Source organism: Oryctolagus cuniculus, chromosome 18 (genome assembly GCF_964237555.1).
Source record: "Oryctolagus cuniculus chromosome 18, mOryCun1.1, whole genome shotgun sequence".
Classification (NCBI taxonomy): domain Eukaryota; kingdom Metazoa; phylum Chordata; class Mammalia; order Lagomorpha; family Leporidae; genus Oryctolagus; species Oryctolagus cuniculus.
The window spans coordinates 37,129,002-37,146,589 of NC_091449.1; the positions used below are offsets into that span (position 1 = coordinate 37,129,002).

At 42.3% G+C, this 17,588-nt stretch overlaps 1 protein-coding gene across 7 annotated transcripts in view; it reads left to right on the forward strand.

Moving 5' to 3' along the window:
- Positions 1-17,588, forward strand: part of FTO (FTO alpha-ketoglutarate dependent dioxygenase) — a 414,324-nt gene that overhangs the window by 474 nt on the left and 396,262 nt on the right. For 2 of the 7 annotated variants that reach the window (XM_070061822.1, XM_070061823.1), the window contains exon 2: positions 5,551-5,596. The gene's annotated coding sequence lies outside the window, so the exon portion shown is untranslated. 7 annotated transcript variants of the gene reach the window in all.

Genomic DNA, 17,588 nt, shown 5'->3' on the forward strand with positions numbered 1-17,588 from the left:
GCGAAATGAATGTCTGGGCGGTCAGATGGGTTTGTTTGGAACAGCTGTCTCAGTGGCCAGCTGGTGATCGCCTGTGCCTTCAGCCCTGCGAGCGTTAGGCTTTGGTGTTCGGCCTCCGACAGGTGCCATTCCATGGGAGAACAGTTAGAGAGCAGTAGCAACTTTTCAGAAGGCATTGATTGTGGTAAGAGCAACAGCGATTTGCTAAAAGTATTTATTGTGTGCCAGGCTCTGTGTGAGATGCATAGTTTTCGTATTGTCACGGTTGATTGCAAGGTAGTTGGTACACATGGAGTATCAACGCTCGTGTTTCCTTTTCTCTCATTCACAAAGTCAGGTCCCATTGATTTGTCTACATGTACATAGGGAATCTGTCCACTTTTTTCCATTTCCACTATGTTGGACCAAGGTACCATTATCTCTTTAATGGACTGTAGGAATAACCTCCTTGTTGGACTACGTTCATTTTATTTTTAAAGATTCGTGTATTTATTTGAAAGGCGGAGAAAGAATCGTCCAACCACTGGTTCACTCCCCAAATGGCTGCAATGGCCGGGGCTGGGCCAGGCCAAAGCCTGGAACTATATCCAGGTCCCAGGTGGCTGGCAGAGACCTGAGTTCTTGGGCCACCCTCCGCTGCTTTCCCAGGCACATTAGCAGGGAGCTGGCTTGGAAGGGGAGCAGCAGGACTTCGTGCTCATATGGGATGCTGCTGTCCCGGGTGGAGGCGTAGCTTCCCTGCACCACAGCACAGGCTCCACTCTGCACTCACTTTACAACCTGGCTTGACTGCTGTGTTCCCCCAGGTAACCCAACAAGCAGCCTCAGCCTGCAGAGTGCAGCCAAATACAAATCAGGTTATGTCCTTTTCCTCCCTTCCTGCTCTGCCAGCCACCTCTTTAAAAATTTTCAATGGCCTTCTGTTGCTCTTCTGTTACTGCATCATATGGAAGCTTTCTGTTAAAAGTTACTCTTTTTACTTTTAATTGACACATACACATTGAATGTATTTTTGGAGTCTCATGTGACGTTTCTATACAGGTCTACATCGCATAATGTGCAATCAGGGTGGGCATGTCTATGTCCTCACATATTTAACATTTCTTCATGAAAAGATTTCAAAATCCACAGTGCATTATCATTGTTGTCATCCTACTGTGCAATGAACACCAGAATGTCTAACTATAGCTTAGTAGCTGTCAATCATCTCCCTGTACCTCACTCTCCCCAGCTTCTGAAAACACCGTTATACTTTTGACTGCCATGAGATCACCTTTTTTGTTTTTAGGCCCCACATGTGCGTGAGATCGTTTGGTGTTTGTCTTTCTATGCTTGGCTTATTTCACTGCAGGTAATGACCTTCAGACCCATCCATCTTGTTGCAATGACAACCTTGCAGCTTTGTATCCCATTGTGTAAATAGACCACATTTGCTCTGTCCATTCCTCAGAACATGAACACTTAAGTTGTTTCCATGTCTTGGCTGTTGTGAACAGTGCTGCAGTGAACGTGGGCATGCGGATATCTTGTATGTGTGTGTAAACATGTATAGATACGTGTACATATGTAAACCCAGTAGTGGGACTCCTACATCATATGCTAATTCTGTTTTTAGTCTTTTTCGAAGAACCTCCTTACTGTTTTCTAAAGTGATTTTAACTGTTTGTATCAGTTTCCTGGGGTTGCTACAACAAGTTACCACAAATTTGGTGGCTTTAAACAACAGAACTGCATCCTCTTAGAGTTCCAGAGACAAGATGTCTGGAATCACCGGACTGGCAGGGCCACGTTCCCTCTGCCGGCGCTAGGGGTGAATCCTCCCCTGCCTCCTCTGGCTCCTGGTGTTCCTTAGCTTGTAAAGCTTCAGCCTCTGTCTCCTTCACAATACCTTCTTTTCTTTTATTTAAAGATTTGTTTTATTTATATGAAAGTCAGAGTTACAGAGAGAGAGAGAGAGAGAGAGAGAGAGAGAGAGAGAGAGAGGTCTTCCATCTGATGGTTTACTCCCCAGATGGCTGCAACAGCCAGAGCTGTGTCAATCTGAAACCAGGAGCCAGGAGCCAGGAGCTTCCTCCGGGTCTCCCACATGGGTGCGGGGGCCCAAGGACTTGAGCCATCTTCTGCCTTCCCAGGCCATAGCAGAGAGATGGATCAGAAGTGGAGCAGCCGGCTTGAACCAGTGCCCATATGGGTTGTTGGTACTGCAGGTGTCGGCTTTATCCACTATGCCACCACACCAGCCCCTGGGATGATCTTTTCTTGAGAGCCTTATGATCCTCAACTTAATTACATCTGCAATGACCCCTTTTCTGAATAAGGTCACATTCATAGGTACCAGGAGTTTGGACTTGGACATGTCTCTTTGGAGAATTATTTTTAAAAACACCGTGCTGTTTTGTATTCCCCACTACCTATGCATAAGGGTTCTAGTTGCTTCATGTTCTCAACAACACTTGGTATTATTGTCTTTTAAATTTTAGCTATTCTAGTGAATTCATCATGGTAACTCATTATGGTTTTAATTTGTATTTCAGTGATGACTGTTGAGGATGTATCTCTTTTCTTAAAGAACTGTTTCAGACTTTTTTTAATGTACATAGGAGAGACCAAGCGACAGAGAAGTCTCATCTCCTGGTTCACTCCCCAAATGCCTGCAACAGCCAGGCATGAAGTCAGGATCCAGGAACTCAATCTAGGTCTTCCACGTGAATGGCAGGGACCCAACTTCTTGTTCCATCATCTGTTACTTCGCAGGGTATTAGCAGGAAGCTGTAATCAGGAGTGGAACCAGGACTTGAATGCAGGCTCTGAGATATGGGATGTGAACACCAGGCAGGCAGCTTAACTGCTATACCAAATGCCTGCCCCCTTTCGTTTTTATTTTTTTTAAAGCTCTATTGAGGCATACATTACATTACACACAGTTTACTTGTTTTATGTATAGAATTCAGGGGTTGTAATGTGTTTACAGTTGTGTAAACATCACAGTCTTATTCTGGAACATTTCCATGATCCCCCAAATAATCCTTTTGTTCACTTACAGTTCTTTCCCATTTCTACCTCATTCGTAGGCAACCACTAATCTCCTTTTTGTTTCCTACATTTGCTTTAATGGACATTTTTGGGTACAGTAGTAACCCCTCATTCATGCTTTTGATTTACTGTGGTCTGAAAATACTATGGAAAATTCCAGAAATCAACAATTCATAAATTGCAATTAACTTTTGCTATAGCATATTGTTTGAATCATTCTGTTATTAGTTGTTATTGTTGTTGATTTCTTAGTGTGTCCAATTTACGAATTAAAATTAATTGTCATTGTATCTGTATAGGAAAAAAACCTAGTATGTGTAGAGCTGGGTACTGTCTTTGGTTTCAGGCATCTGCAGAAAGGTGGGGAACATATCCCTTGTGAATAAAGGGGAGACAACTGTGAATGAAACCATACAATATGTGGTCTTCGGTGTTTGGCTGCATTCACCCAGGATACTGTTTTTGAGGTTCATCCATGTTATAGCATGTGTCAATATTTTGTTCTTTTTCACCACCTGGTGGATATTGGATAGTATTCTAGTATCAGGAGATTTTGCTTATCTAATTCACCAGTTGCTGGAAATCTGAGTTGTTTCTACTCTTTGGCTGCTATGCTACCGTGAATGGTTGGATCCTACTTTTTGTGTGGGTATGTTTTTATTCCTCTTGGGTGGTACCTAGAAGTGGCATTGTTGGTCATATGTTACCTCTGTGTTTAACATTTTGCATTGTTTATTTGAGAGAGCAGGGGGAGGGGAAGAGGCAGAGAAGTAGATCCCATCTGCTGTGCACTCTTCAAATGCCTTCAAAATGGTTGGGACTAGGTTAGGCCTGAGCCAGCACGTCCCATGTAGGTGGCAGAGACCCACTAATGCTGCCCTCCAGGATCTGAATTACCAGGAACACAGCCAGGAATTCAGGTACTCACTATGGGATGTGGGCATCTTAACTGCAGGCTAAATGCCTGTCCCTGTTTAACTTTTTTTTTTTTTTTTTTTTGACAGGCAGAGTGGATAGTGAGAGAGAGAGACGGAGAGAAAGGTCTTCTTTTTGCCGTTGGTTCACCCTCCAATGGCCGCCACGGCTGGCGCGTTGCGGCCGGCACACCGTGCTGATCCGAAGGCAGGAGCCAGGTGCTTTTCCTGGTCTCCCATGGGGTGCAGAGCCCCAGTACTTGGGCCATCCTCCACTGCACTCCTGGCCACAGCAGAGAGCTGGCCTGGAAGAGGGGCAACCAGGACAGAATCCGGCGCCCCGACCGGGACTAGAACCCGGTGTGCCGGCGCTGCTAGCTGGAGGATTAGCCTATTGAGCCGCGGCACCGGCTCCTGTTTAACATTTTAAGAAACTACCACACCATTTTCCAGTATGCTTTACATTCTTACCTTTTGAGAGTGATGGTGTCTCCATGTCCTTGTCAACACTTGTTATTGTCTCACTTTTTGGTTATTGCCATCACAGTGGGTATGAAGTAGTATCTCATTGTGGTTTTGATTTTTATTTCCCTATTAGCCAGTAATGCTTGGCATCTTCTGAGGGGCTTATTGGACATGTGTACATCCTCTTTATAAAGTATTTGTTCAAAATTTTATCTGTTGTTTTTTGTTGTGGAGTTTTTTTGTGTTCTTATTAAGTTTTCTGAGTTCTTTATATTTTCTTGATAAATATCTTGTCAGCTATGAGTGCTGCAAACATCTCTTACTATTTTACTTTGTTTAATGGTTTTTATAGATTCAGTTTATCAATACTTCTTTTTATGATAAATGCTTCTTATGTAATAACTGTGAAATGTTTATCCTGAAGTCACAAAGATTTCTTGTTTGCTTTATAAATTAAAATTTACCATTCTTCATAATGGGTAAATACTTTTTATTTTCTTTTTCTCTTTGAAATAACTTGGATTGTATTCTCTTTCTTGCAGTTGCTCACGCTGTTGATGTTCATGTAATTTCCAAATCTGGAGGGTGAATAAGAAGGTTGAAGTAAATATCCTTCCTTCCCTCCATGGCAGCATTTGTTTGATATTTGTTAAAACCTAAGACAGTACAACACAATATTCGTGCACTTTTAAAATGATTTTTTTTTTTGTTTTGGTAAAGCATATAGTAGAATAGTCCAGATTGGTATTTGTTGACCTGAGTTAAACTGTGGTTTGCATATTGTCTTTGCTACTCACACAGGAGGTTCACACCCTAGTGTCTCTGTTTCTCCAGTCGGAAAATGGGGTCAAAGTGTGGCTTCTGTGAGTTCTGTGAGGCCCCAGGGTCACTGAGTTTCACCTCTGTGCCAGGGACAGAGTAGGTGTGAATTTGCTTGAATGTGACTGCCTGAAGGGCCCTTGACTGGCACAGAGCTGATGCTGCACATTTTTTTTTCTGCTAATGTAATTTATGATTCTAAAATGTTTTAAAGCTTACAGAAGAACTGCAAGAGTAGAATAGAGAGCTGTCGTAGATGTCCTGAATCACAAGGTAGCGTCTTACTGTGTTCTCTCTACTGCTTGCTGTCTCCATGCAGTCACGTGCCACTTGGTGACAGAGACTCGGTGACAGAGACTCATCAGGTAATTGTGTTGTCTTGCAAACATCGTAGAGTGCACTCACACTGCTGGAGATTGCTCTGACATCACTGGACTGTGGGATGCTGTGGGATCAGTCATATACGCAGTATGTTGTGCATCTAAACACTGTTACGTGGCGCATCATGATATATGTTTGAACCATGATTTTTTATGAGCTGTTACAGAGTAAATTGGAGGCACCAATTTTATCTCTAAATAGGTCTGCCAGTATTTCCTGAGAATAATGACGTTCTCTTAAAAAATAGTCAATTCTCAATGCAAGAAAAGTTTGCACTGATATGATACTTTTATTTAATCCAAAGTCCATTTTCAGTTTTTGCTAATTGTCCTTATATCTTTTATAGCTTTTTTTTTTTTCTGGTCTGGATTCCAGTCTGGGATTACACATTACCTTTAGTTGTCAGTCTCTTCTCCTTTAATCTGATGTCCTTTAGTGTCATTTAAATTGGTTTCTTCTCCTTTCTTTATCTCTCAGGACATTTGTGTTTGTGTGCAGGCTTTTTTTTTTTTTAAAGATTTTATTTATTTATTAGAAATGCAGAGTTACAGAGAAGCAGAAACAGAGAAGAGAGAGGTCTTCCATTCCTGGTTCACTCCCCAAATGGCTGCAATAGCTGGAGCTGAGCCAGTCCGGAGCCAGGAGCCAAGAGCTTCTTCCAGGTCTCCCACGTGGGTAAAGGGGCCCAAGGACTTGGGCCATCCTCTGCTGCTTTCCCAGGCCATAGCAGAGAGTTGGTTTGGAAGTGGAGCAGCCGGGACTCAAACCGGTACCCAAATGGGATGCTGGCACTGCAGGCGGCTTTATCCGCTACCCCACAGCGCTGGCCCTGGGGCTATTTGTCTTATTAAGTCACCCGGTGTTTTTATTTGCCTAATGCTTCCTTATGATTATGCATTTTTGGCATGTGTAATTTTTAAGGAACAATGGCACACTAGTGATCACATACTTATAGCCCACATATTCATCCTGGCTGTAGATTTGACCCAAATGAATTGTGTCTGAAAGATGAGAATTATTTTCTAATATTTAAAAGATGAGGGATTTCACAGAAAAATCTGATTGTTTCTCTTGCAAAAAAATTGGATTATCTGGCAAAACTGACATTTTTCCTAATTAGAATTTCCTAATTAGAGTTTCCTAACTAGAATTGAATAGGGGAGTGGACCTTTAGCCCAGTGGTTAAGATGCTTGCATCCCACAACAGAGTACTGACTTCAGATACCTGCTAGTTTTGACCCTGGGAGGCAGTGGTGATGGCTTAAGTAATTGGATTCCTGCCATCCATGTGGGAGACCTGGCTTATGGCATTAGCCCTGGTCTGCCTACCTTCTCTGTGGGCATTTGGGGATTGAGCCAGTGGATGGGAGCTCTCTCTGTGTCTCTCAAATAACTAATAGTGGCTGCTCGTTTGGGTGGCAGATGGCTTTTAGTTTTGCCACAGTCTGGTTTTGCCCCTTCACTCATGCTGTAGTTGTCCTCTTTACCTGTTTCCCTTCCCAAGGTTTCAATTACTGCCATCAACCATGGCACGAAGAACATTCATATTCATCTTGACATTTTCAAGTTAGAAGCCCACATTCACGTAGACTTGATTGCAGTAGATTGTTAGAATTATCCCATTTTATTATGGTTCTTCATCTCATACTGTGCCTATTTTTGGATTTACCTTTATCCTAGGTATGTGTATATGGGAAAAACAGTGGAAGTTTGGTATTATCCAAGGTTTTGAGCATCCACTGCAGGTCCTGAAATGTATCCTCTGCAGACAAGGGGAGACTAGGGTGCAGTGGTTTAGAGTATAAGGCTCATCAGCAGTCTTCTCGAATTTAATTCTGCTCTGTCACTTTAACTCTATTACGAGTAAACTTCAATTCTCTGAGGCACAGTTTCTCATCTATAAAACTGGGGTGATATTTATGGTTGTGGTGGGGATTGAGAGATGTGTAAAGCAGTTAGAACATTGCTTGCATGCAGTAAAAGAAATTTTGTTATCACCACCTATCCGACCTCTGTAGATATTAGCTTATATTCAGATGTTCATTCTCTGAACCTATATTGAACATCTACTCAGGCAGGGATTTTCCTCATTCAACTTCCATTAGCTTCTCTCCTGTGTATTCAAGATGGTGGTACTAGTTGTGTCTCACTGTTTGGAAAATTGAGGACATAGTTGCTGAAACCATTTTCTGTGTTCCGTGGTTTGGATGAGGAACCTGGTTAAAGGCTGAGTAGTGTCCTGGGCATTGGAGACGTGTGGGTGAAGATGGCAGATAGAGTCCTATGGAACTGGCTGTCTGCCCAGGGGAAATAGATAAGTAAGCAAGTAGCAACAGTAGAGTGGCGAGCTTCTTCATGGCAGCAGTACGTGATAGCAAGGAGGATCTAACGTGGTTGAGAAGTCATGGAATGTGTTTAGCCTATTCTGGAGGTCAGAGAAGTCCAACCTCAGGAGGATGTTTAAAGTGTATCCTTAGGGTGGGCATTTGTCTGCTGGGAACCAGTTTCCCACATCAAAGTACCTGGGTTTCCATTCCAGCTCTGCTCCTGATTCCAGCTTCCCGCTAGTGTGTACTCTGGGAAGCTGCATTTGATGGCTTTAGCAGCTGGGTCACTGCCCAGACTCAGATTGAGTTCTGGGCTCCTGGTTTCAGGCTGGCCCAGCCCCTGCTGTTGTAGGCATTTGGTGAGTGAAGCAATGGATGGGAGATCTCTGTCTGCTTCTCTCTGCTTTCAGATAAAGTTTGAAGAAGTGTGTCCGTATGAGAGGCCCGGGACGCCTTTAGAGGTTTTTCAGAAATATTAAAACTTCTTCATTAGCCATGGAATGTAAAGATGTGGGTGCTGAACTCCCAGATGAGCGCTGGGGCTGGGGGCTTTGAAGTAGCAATTAAGATGCAGGTTGGGTCCAGCGTCGTGGCTCACTTGGCTGGTCCTCCGCCCTGCAGTGCCGGCATTCCCTATGGGTACCGGTTCTGGTCTCAGTTGCTCCTCTTCCAGTCCAGCTCTCTGCTGTGGCCCGGAAAGGCAGTAGAGGATGGCCCAAGTGCTTGGGCTCTGTACCTGCATGGAAGACCAGGAGGAGGCACCTGGCTCATGGCTTTGGATCGGCGCAGCACTGGCCGTACCGGCCATTTGGGGAGTGAACCAATGGAAGGAAGACCTTTCTGTCTGTCTCTCTCTCTGTCTGTAACTCTACCTGTCAAATAAATAAATAAAAAAATCTTAAAAAAAAAAAAAAAGATGCAGGTTGAGGGGCCAGCGCTATGGCGCAGTAGGTTCATCCTTCGCCTGCGGCGCTGGCATCCCATATGGGCGCTGGTTTGAGTCCTGGCTGCTTCTCTTCCCATCCAGCTCTCTGCTGTGGCCTGGGAAAGCAGTGGAAGATGGCCCAAGTCCTTGGGCCCCTGCACCCACATGAGAGACCTGGAAGAAGCTCTTGGCTCCTGGGTTTGGATTGGTGCAGCTCCAGCAGTTGCGGCCATCTGGGGAGTGAACCAGAGGACGGAAGACCTTTCTCTCTGTCTCTCCGTCTCACTGTCTGTAACTCTACCTCTCAAATAAATAAATAAAAAATATTCAAAAAAAAAAAAAAGATGCAGATTGAGATACCCACATCTCAGGTTGGGAAACCTGGGTTTGATTCTTGACTTTTTTGCCTCTCTAAAATTGCTCTAATTGGGCGGAAAAGAGTGATACCCTCCTTCTTAGGGATGATGGCCAACACCCCATAACAAAAGTAGAGAAAAGGATAACAAATTTATTTAATCATAGTTTATGTTACATAGGAGCCTTCAGAATGAAGATATGAAGGCCCAGAGAAAGCTGTCTATTTTTATGCTTAGATTTGAGAAAGAATGGACAGTGGTATAGTAATGTGATTGGATGAAGAGGTCTGACCCTTTTGTAAAAATTATTGTATTATTACATCAGTCTGTTATGACTGAAGTGGGAAACCTAACAGTGCCTGTCCAAATTGGCCATTTTTTAAAAAAAAGATTTATTTATTTATTTATTTGAAAGGCAGAGTTACAGAGAGAAATCTGCCGTCTGTTGTTCACTTCCCAAATGGCCGTATGGCTAGGGCTGGGCAAGGCCAAAGCCAGGAGCTTCTTCCAGGTCTTCTACATAGGTGGCAGGGGCCCAAGCACTTGGGCCATCTTCTGCTGCTTTTCCCAGGCCATAGCAGAGAGCTGGATCAGAAGTGGAGCAGCTGGGACTGGAACCAGCACTGATATGGGAAGCTGGTGCTGTAGGCAGCAGCTTAACCAGCTACGCAAGAGTGCTGGCCCCCCAAATTAGTCTTGGTCTGTCTGTGTAACATCCATTGGGTATTTGAAAAGATTCTTTCTGGAATGAGGGCCTTGTGATCTATTATCAGTTAAGGGAGGTCAGAGAATTACTCTATAATCAGATCTTGCTCCGAAAGGTAGGGCAGGGTAGGTGTTTGGCCAGTTGATTTAGATGCCGGTTAAGATTACTGCATCCCATATTGCAAGACCTGGGTTCGCTGGCTGCCTCTGGCTCCTGACTCCAGCTTCCTGCTATTGCAGTCCCTATGAGGCAGCTGTGATGGCTCAGAGTAATTGGGTTCCTACCACCCACATGAGAAACCTGGATTAAGTTACCAGCTGTTGGCTTTGGCTAGTCTAGCCTTGGTGACTGTAGGTGTTTGGGGAGTGGACTAGCAGATGGGAGCTCTATCTGACTCTGTGTTTTTGTTTCTTTGCCTGTCAAATAAATGAATGAAAATTAAAAAAAAAAAAATGAGGGTCCCATGTTGGCACAGCGGTAAAGCCAATGCCTATAATGCTGGCATCCTGTGTGGGCGCTGATTTGAGTCCTGGCTGCTCCACTTCCAGTCCAGCTCCTTACTGATGGCCTGGGAAAAGCAGCAGAAGATGGCCCAAGTGCTTGGGCCCCTGCTACCTATGTGGGAGGCCCGGAAGAAGCTTTTGACTCTTGGCTTTGGCCTGCCCAGCTCTGGGCGTTGTAGGAGTGAACCTACGAATGGGAGATCTTTCTTTCTTTGTCTCTCCTTCTTTCTCTTTAACTCTGACTTTCAAATAAATAAAAAAAATATTTTTTTTTTTAAAGGAAAGGTAGATGATGTTTTGAGTAATACTTTTAGGCTTTATGGACTTGCTTTGGAAAGGGGGTTCTAGTTTCTTTGACCTGCCATGGGGTAGAGGAATTCTGGTTTCTATGACTTGAATTGAGGGACAGTGTTAGGCGAAAAAAAGGAGGGTAGGAAGTGGTCGAAGAGAACATGATTCTGAGACTACTTCTGAGGCCTTCCAGTATCTTAGTTCAGAGTACTGAGGATGCAGAAGTGCCGCATTTTGGAGTATTGATTTCTGTGCTCCAGTACTACCTGGTGGTTTCTGGTCACCAGTCATCTCATTGGCATACAGAAGTCATTTTTACCACTCCAGAGCTTCCGAAGGTTTTAGGGTCTGTATATCTGGAAATGAGGAAGAACACTAGATACATATTTCACAATAGCAATAGTCAGTGACGGTAGGACTTAAAACATTAAAACCTCACCTAGCAGCAGATCCATTTTGTGTCTCCGCTGTCTGCTCCCAGGTCCATCTTTATCTTTTGCTTAATCTCTCAGTGCATGGGTCAGCCTTTCATCACTGTGTAGTAGACTTTATTGCCTTCTGTAAATGGAAGAACTATTTGATCATGGTTTCCAAACAACTTTAAATACCTTCCTTGGAAACTAACCAGCTAAACCATTGAATAGCAGTGAATTGTCGTTGCCTTCCGGTCTGTTTCTTCTCCATCCTAATGTTGGTTTTGAAAACTGAATTTGCCATTCAAGAAAAGTCTTGGATACTTTGAACACCCTTTTGTTTGCCTGAAGACAGCACTAGTGTCAAATTGATCCTTTTATCTGCAGTGTTCCTGGCAGAGTGTCTTCCACATAGGGCACATTAATAAGTATCTGTTGAAGAAAGATTGAGTGATTGAGAGCCTTCTTCATCTGATCTATGATACATGTGACTTTTCATAATGATAATACCAGCTCTTCAGCTGCTGATGAGATTTATGGTGGCTGAGTTTAGTAGTACAAGTCTTAGCAGTTAGACTGCATGCTCCGAAATAGTAGGGAGTTGGCTTTTTTTTTTTTTTTTGGTCATTCATCACTTTGTCCCTAGTACTTAGCATACAGTGGATATTCCTAACAGGAATATCAATGAATGAATGAATTTCTAGGAGCATCATGGGTTTTTTGATCATTAAGTTTCCTAAATAATGAGAGATGGAGCTGAAACCTGAAAGAAATAGTGGAAAATGATTAGGTACTCTATGGATTTTAAATTACCTGATACACTATTAGGGTAGCCATTAATTCTGAGAAACAAGACTGTTCAACACATGCTTTAGCAACTGTCAACAGTTGTTTTCTTTCAAGTTGAAGATGCTAGTTGACTGCAGGTATAGTATATTTTGTTGATGGAGTTATATTTGAAGTATGACCTTTTGCCTTCTAGAAGAAAAGAGCTTTATGATACTTTTGGATCCTTAAAGAAAAGGCATTGTTTAGAGAAGGTGAACTTAAACTTGTGCTAAGCTCTTTCATTTAATCTGTTATAAACTAATTTTACAAAATTGTCTCACGGGTTGATTTCACAATGTGAGCTGGGAGAAGTCTTCGGGACCACTGGGTTGTGTCAGGACGTGTTCAGGAGGTGAAGATTTGCCTTGGTCGGACTCGTTTCCAAACATTTGTCCTTGGCATAGTGTTCGTAAGGCCGGCATGTGTTTGAAAGCCAAAGCTTGAGGTGCTGCAGGCTTGCATTTTTTTTTTTTAATGAAATTGTTTTGTGGTAAGAACACTTTCCGTGAGATATGCCCTCTTGACAGATTTTTAAGTGTATAATGCGGTGTTGTTCTCTGTAGACACAGTGTTGTACAGCAGATCTCTAGCACTTATTCATTTCACATTCATTTCAGGACTTTTGGCCCTTTCAATAGCATTTCCCTATTTCCCCTTTTCCCTCAAGTTCCTGGTTACGACCATTCCAGCCCTCTGTAGGTATGGAAATGACTGCTTGCAAAGTGAGCGTGGCTGCTCTTTCGTGAAAGAACTGCCATCTAGCTGAGGAGCTGCTGAGACTTTACCAACTGGTAGAAGCCAAGTAGAAAGCTCGGCTTGAAGGACCGAATTATGTTGCATCTGGTTTGGAGAGGAGATTCGTTGCCAGGACATGAGTGTTTTCATAACTGTTTGTGATCAGAAAATTCAGAGCTGTGATTTCTGCATTAGCCCTCAGTCTGCCCTTTGGCACCTTCATTTAGTGCCTGGATCATTCAAGGCTGAGCCTCAAGGGCCAGCATTTCTCCAATAATAATATAAAATGGGCTGATGTTGCAGCCTTAACTCACGCTGCCGAATTGGGCATGATTAAAGTCTCAAGGCTGCATTAATATGGATTTTCTATTTCTATGTACAGCACTCCATTATCTCACTGTTTTCCAGTTTGCCTTTTTTTTTTTGAAAACAGAGATGGAAAATTCTGCTGATGAATTTTTTTTTTCCCTGTCAGCACGGACGTTCTGCTCTTTCTGCTTATGAATATGAGAATAGCACCGGCCAAATGAATGCAGACATTACAGTTTATGTGGACTCTGGCCTGTTGTCATGTCAATCTTGTTATTTAGGTAAATAGTGTGCAGTTTTTTGCCGAATCAGCAGCCAATATGCTGCGAGCAGTTTTTGTTTGAGTCACAGTATTGGCTGGCAACACTATTAATGAGACAATAATTGGGAAATAGTAGTCATTGTTCTCATAAAACATGATCCTGGTATTGGAACCACAGCCAGGCTGAGGAGTAGCCTAGGCAGACTGAGAGGAGGAAAGGATGAGTAGCTAGTGTTCCCAGCTTTTACATTCAGCAGACCCCTGCTGCTTAAATTGTCCCAGCTGTTAATGCTGGAACCATTACAGTAATGGACTCAGCAAATGAAGGAGAACGAAGACACGCACACTTTATTACCAGAGGGGCAATTTTCTCTTCATCTGTAATAGCGGCGGTGCCTCATATTGATCAGACCATCAAGATACTAATCCTCTGTAAAATTACTTGTTATAACCGAAAATGTGTTAATCCAAATCCGTCTGTGTCCTGACTGTCTACTTACTATTGAATACAGACTATTAGATGGTTTATTTTTCATGATTTAAAGCCTTTGCCCCGAAAATGGTTGGCGTTTCCCTCGCAACACTGAGTGCTTAATCTTAGCCATAGCCCAGGGTTGTCTTTTTGTTTTAAACAGAACATCACCCACTTAATTAAGGAGTGAGTGTCTGTCTTGCTGTCTGAGTTATGCTGGTGTTTTATGTTCCTCTGGATTTATTAAGCATCTTGTTTTACATTCAGTCTGTGGTTTGTGCTGTAAATAAAAATAGGCCCATCTTGCACATATTAGAAATTTGCAGGTAGCAAATGTCAATAAGTACGAGCGATGTGAGGCTCTCTGATTTATATTTCAGACACCAGGTTGTGCTTTGTCGATTGGACCCATAGGCAGGATGCATCCGGGTATCTTCTGTGTAGCAGATGTATTTTTGCATCGTTGTCTGAGAAAGTTTATGGTTATTTCTGCATCCTTGGTTTAGTAGATTGCTTTTTAGATAATGAGGCATGTCCACTCCTCCCATGTGTTTTGTGAGTAATAACTACAGCTAGACATTTTTATAAGAAAACCTGTTAAAAATGGGTTTCTATCTTCCTTAAAATTTTAGGAATTATCCAGTAAAATTTTCATTTTTTTTCCCATTGGATCTCTTTACACATACCTTGTACGTTTATATGTATATACACCAAGATGCTCCCTTGGCAGTATTTTTGTATATTCTAATATACTGTCATGGCGCAAAGTGTTTTTGTGGCATTCTCTGCAGAGTTCCTTCTGAAAGGCTAAATTACCACTCGAGTGTGCCAGGATTTGTGTTAGGGGCTGGAGTGTCAAGGGTGGATGAGGCGTCATCAGGGTCTCAGTTCAGCAGGAGGACAGGCACATAAACAAATCATCACGGTAGTGTGGTGTAGCTCAGGTCCTCTGTGAATGGAGTTCATGGGAATGGACGCCAGTTATGGACACGGTGCTAAAATCAGCTGCATCGGTTTTTCTTCAGCTGTGTTCTCCAAAGCAGACTTCCACCATTTAATCACACTGTTTTAAAGACTTGCTTCTGAATGACTGCTAGCTGTTTGAAAAGAAATCTCTTGCAGAAGACAGGTTTAGTACCCTCTGGGGAGAGTCAAAGGACGGATTTCCAAAAATGTTTTCATCAGTGATCGCATTTTTGGATATATATATATATATATAGCTAGATATATATCTCTCTATGTATATTTTCTCAAGGAGACTAAAGAGGATAGTATTTATTTTATTGTTTATGTTCTGGCATTTAGATTGCAAATTGGTCTTACTGCTTTACAGTGTAGTTTAGCGTGAGAGATAGTAGCCTGTGATGACTAAGAACTTGGATTTTGGGGCCAGTGTGCCTCACTTTTCCCCCTAGCTCTGCTGTTTCCTTGTTAAGTGGTCTTGGGCCAGTTACCTGATCTCCTTGAGCCTCTGTCTTCATCTGTAAAACGGGGATAATAATAGTTGTGAAGATGGGTGATTTAATGTCAGCTGTTGTTAGTACCATGGTTGTGACTACAAAGTAGCAAAATTATTTTTCACGCATGGCTTATGAAAGCCAGCTTTGTAAATATGTAATTACAATACATATGGTATATAAGATGGTGAAAGATTTACTTAAGAATTCTTTTCCTGATTATATATTAACTTGTCATTATGTAGAAAAACTAAAAATGCTAAAAAATATCCAGCAGGAAAAACAAAAGAAAGAAAGGTCTCTTCTGTTTACTAATTCCCTCTCCAAATGCCCACAACAACCAGTGGTAGGTCAGACTGAAATAGGAACATGGAACTCCATCCAGGTGTCTGGTGTCCCAAGTAGGTAACAGGGATTCAAGTACTTGAGCCATCACCTCCCAGGATGCATATTAGCAGGAAGCAGGAATTGGAAGTATATCTGAGACTCCAACTCAGGCACTCTGATCATGGGACGTGGGTGTCTCAAATGGCATCTTCACTGCTGTACCAACTGCCTGCCCCCCGCCCCCCAGTTTTATTTCAGGTATATTTATGTATGTAAATACAAAATACAAGATGTAATTTAAGCAAAACTTAGAATACTCTTACATGTATTTTGTACTCTACTTTTTTTCACTTACCAATATCTACTACATGGAGAATATTAAAAACATTTTTAATAAAGATTTATTTCTTTATTTGAAGGGCAGAGAGAGAAAGAGAGAAAGAGAAAAAAAGAGAGAGAGGGAGAGAGAGAGAGAGAGAGATACCTTCATTGCTGTTTCACTCTCCAAGTGGCTACAACAGCCAGGGCTGAAGCCAGGAACCTGGAACTCCATCTGGGTCTTCATGTGTGTGCAGGGGCTGAAGCACTTGGGCTGTCTTCTGCTTTCCCAAGTGCATTAGCAGGGAGCTGGATTGGAAATGTGGCAGCAGGGACTTGAACCATTCATTGCCCATAGGGGATGCTGTATTGCAATGCTTAATCCATTGCGCCATAACACTGACCCCTAAAATTTTTTTTAAAAATTCATTCATATGTGAAACAGAGAGTTGGAGAGAGAGAGGCTGAGAAAAAATACAAACTCTCATCTGCTAGTTCACTCCCAAATGTCTGTAATGGCCCCTCTGGGGCCAAAGCTGTGAACTTACAACAAAACCACTCCCATGTGGGTGGTAGGAATCCAGTCACTTAAGCCTTCACCACTGCCTTCCAGAGTTGCAGTAGTAGGAAGCTGGAGTTAGGAACTGGAGTTGGGAACTGAACCCAGGTGCTACGATGTGGGAATGTGGGACATGGGTGTCTTCATGGTTACCCTAAACGCCTGCTCCTGAGTATTTTTTCCTATCATTACAATTTGTATAACATTTCACTGTATGGATTTTTTAATAGCAAACATTCTTGCATGTAAATATATAAAAGTCTCTGGAATTTTTGGAGATTAGAAGAAGGCCAACTGTATGAGTTAAGGTTTATAAAGATTTTTGGATTTCTTTGTCCAATTACCACCCAGAGAGAGGATGTAGTTTTTAGTGTAAAAGTGATACACAAGAATACTCTTTTGATTCATCCTCTCTGACACTGGGAATTAGCATAAAACCAAAATATCTGACAATTTGGAAGAGAAGAAAGGGCTCATTGTGGAGCTAACTTTATTTTCTTTTTTTAAAGATTTATTTTATTTATTTGAAAGACAGAATTAGAGAGATGGGTGGGCGGGGTCTTCCATCCACTAGTTCACTCCCTAAATGGCCGCAATGGCCAGAACTGAGGTGACTTGAAGCCAGGAACCAAGAGCTTCTTCCGGGTCTCGCATACGGGTGCAGGGGCCAAGGACTTGGGCCATCTTCCACTGCTTTCTCAGGCCATAGCAGAGAGCTGGATTGGAAGTGGAACATCTGGGACTTAAACCTGTGCCCATGTGGGATGCTCGTGCTGCAGGCTGGGGCTTTAACCCACGGCATCACAGCATCGGCTCCAACTTGTATTTTCTTAAGTACTGTATTTGATTGAATTCCATCCTACTGTGTTGATAGGCCAAATATAGTTCTTTTGTGGTATGTTTGTTCACATTTGCATAGCCTTTGTTTATTTGGGTAACAATTGTTTTTCTCTCTGTCTTTTTCTGAATGTTTTGTATATTGGAGATATTATCATTTGTAAATCATGGGATAGAAATATTTTTCCAATATTGTTTTTTGCATGCCTTTTACTTTATATTGTTTACTCAAAAATTCCCTTTGTTTGTTCACAGGAAAAGATTTTCCACTTCAGTGTTAGATTAATGATCATTCTTAGTTATTCTATTTGTGTTTTAATTTTTTTCATATAATTTTTATAATGTACCTGG